Source organism: Papaver somniferum, chromosome 2 (assembly GCF_003573695.1).
Source record: "Papaver somniferum cultivar HN1 chromosome 2, ASM357369v1, whole genome shotgun sequence".
Lineage (NCBI taxonomy): Eukaryota > Viridiplantae > Streptophyta > Magnoliopsida > Ranunculales > Papaveraceae > Papaver > Papaver somniferum.
This window is the reverse complement of record NC_039359.1, coordinates 10482690-10486021: the sequence shown is the minus strand read 5'-3', so window position 1 is coordinate 10486021 and position 3332 is coordinate 10482690.

Sequence of the window (3332 nt, the reverse complement as noted above, 5' to 3'; positions counted from 1 at the left end):
TTGCATTTATGAGTTTTAGATGCATAAAATAGTACTTGAAAATTGTAGTTTGCATTTTGTGGTCAGGTGTCAAGAAGAGTTTGTACTACATTAGATTGTGTTTGATGTATTCTGCGTTATTCCAATGTTGTGTTAATGATGTATCTTGGGAGGTGTGTCGTTAAAAACTGTTACAACACATATACATAACGAATAACGTCTTAAGGAAAGATATTACTCGCCGATTCAATTAAGGTTTGTTTATTATTTTTTAGATTGATCATCTTTTTATATTCTTCTTTTCTTGTTTAGGTGTTGGTATTATGGGATGTAAGACATAAGCGAAAACCATGTTACAAAGAGTTGTAACAAATTGGTGGACAATACATGAATTGTATTATTAAGAAATCAGTAACGATTATATTTTTTCCAATAATATTATATTGAAATGAAGGAATTGGAGTAGTTATCAAATAACTAAATTTGATAGTACTTCAAAACTATAAGGTTTTCTTTCGAGCAATACCTCTGTTGTTGTCATTAATGTATTATTTATTTAGCTTTAGTAAGAACTTTATTTTAGTTTTTCATGTAGTTCATTCCGTTGAGCAAAATCCTATGGCAATGACTGAATATTATCCTCACTTTAGATAAATATAACCCTAATTAAAAATTAAGAACTTGTACACTTAATTTATGTAGGTAACCAAAACCTTTGTTTATAATCATCTCAGTTTTTCTTCCTTTTTACAGCAATAACGGTGAGAATGATCAAACCCTAGATTATTACTTCTCATAATAACATTAAAAATAAAAAATAATCGGATTTTATAATTGTATAGCTTAAAACTTGACTAATAATCGGATCTACAATACCAAAACTTTCAGCAAAATAAAAAAGAAGAAAATCGTTATATTTGGTGAAGCTCTGGAAATATCAACTGAAAATTGGTGATTTCCAATAGGATACAAGGAGTCGATAAATAATAATTGTTTCACATCCGTGCAGTAAACAACAAAATTTATAACAACAGATGCGTCAACGTATACGACTTACGCTAATTAGCAATTTGTGTGCTAGAGACAAATCATTAAAGGCATGAACCTGAACCATGATTACAAGCTTCCCGTTAGGCTTATTCTTATAGGTATGTCAAACAACCTATTTTTTTACTTTAGCACCCACTAGGGGTATAACAAAGTAGCAAAAGTTCCAAAGTGTCAAATACACCACTTATGTATACACGACAATGTCTACAACGAGCAATAGAAAGTCCATCGCTATATGGTCATAATATCCCTTGATGGTCTGCATAGCGCCAGAGATAGTCTTGCTGTCGCTCGTAGATTAAATCATCGCTCAACTGTTTCTCATCCAACGACTACAATTTTTCCCTCTATAAATACCCAAGGTTCAAATTAAACTCACACTAGAATTTCTCCATCTCTCAATATTCTTCTGATCTAAAACAATATTAAATAATTACATATTCTCTACACTTTTTAATTTTTTGTAATATGGATTCACAATCTCAAATTCAAGGTAAAGATAATTATGTTTGTTCTATCTAAGATTGTATTGATAGTGCACAATAGCATGATAACAACATGTGGGATAATATATTTCAGATATATCAAGTATAAATCATGAACATCAATAACTGTGATGCAATTAGGTTGTCGCAACGCTTCAGTGAAATTAATAAGGAAGTCGCCTCTTATATTGTTGCGATAAAGCAAGATAAGAGAGGCCGAGAGAGTGGTCTTGTGGATGGTGATGATGAAATACATGTTCGTACAGAATGACAACGCAAATGGGAAAATTTTCCAATTCGAAAGTTGTTATCATATTTTGTAGGTTTTGAAAAAATACAATCCAAACGTGTTAGCAACTAATCAACAAGTACTCAAAAAGTCACCACACAATTCTTATCCCTCAAAACCATATTCTTCACTATTCTCACCATTCCATCAAATTCTTTACCAGATACCCCAAGAAAGCCAAATGTCAACTTAGTTTTCAATAATGATCAGCAAGACTGACTAGAAAATAAGCTCAAGAAGTTAGAAGCTCCAATGGTTTTTGTTAGAGCATTGCTCGGGCGAACCCACAAGTTTTTCTATCTCAAGCTTGTCGTCAAAGTTAGGTGATAAAAACTATATCTTGATTTTTAGTATATTAAGTCAAGTTTCAGACATTTGGAGAACTTCTATATCAGGTATGTGAAGACTGAACTATTCGATTTTACTCACTATATCTATCAATTGAGACTGTGTCGTATGACTTATAATAAATTTACTAATAAGATATTTCGAGTCAAGATTGTCTTGTAAAAAATCTCGAAATATAATTTAGGGATTAGATGTTCAAAGGTCCTTAACAATATTAGTTTTATGAATTAATTTGTGGATCGATTGAAAATTGCTCACGGAAATGATTACATCACTTGGGAATATTTTACACATCATAAGAGAGAAATATGAACTCACGTGAAATTTGTACTCAGGGTAGGTTGGAGAACCAGTTCCAAACCATAGATATTTGAGATGTAGAAATACAAGAAGGTTAGCGAACCAGTTTACTAACCACAAGTTCAGTTTGGAAACAATCTACGAACCCGGTTGACGAATCGTGGTGAACTGGTTTTATAAGTTGAATAAATTGGTTAGCAATGGCGAACTCGGTTCACGAACAACGGTCAACTGAGTTCGGTAGTCTAGTAGGGTTGTTGAACTCGGTTTACGAACCATAGCACCTGACTCGTGAACAAGCTACACGATTGGAAAACTGTTGTACCAACTGATCCGATAATATTTAGCAGATGCTTAAAGACTTATTATTTTAATATATTTAGCATTTCTAAAACTCTCTTAAGCACTTCTAAGACTTGAATGATCACTTAAACACTTGTGTGTGTGAATTATGATTAATTTTTTTAGGTGTTTAAATGAACGTCAAATAGCTTTTAGTTCTTTGGCTAACTTGCCAAACCGAACAGTCATTATACACGGTTCTGTAACCGAACCTATGTGTATAGTTTTCTATTATAGTTTGAAAACCGAATTTGATTGCTTTATTCTCAAGTTATCTTAGCTTGAATTCTAAGCTAACCATGGTCTTTGAAAACTATAAATAGAGCATCTCTGTCAACTGGAAAAATTAATCCCCGACACTTTCTGTCCTAGTTGATTCTAGAGCCGTCCTCTATTTACATTTTAGGTCTACGACTAAAAGACTTCACTTGGGGATTCGTGAAGCCAATTCCGACTATCTTCACCTTGATAGTTCGTGAATCCTGACCTTGCTTTTCTGCTAACGAGGTTTTCATAATCTGTTTCAGTCAAGATTGATA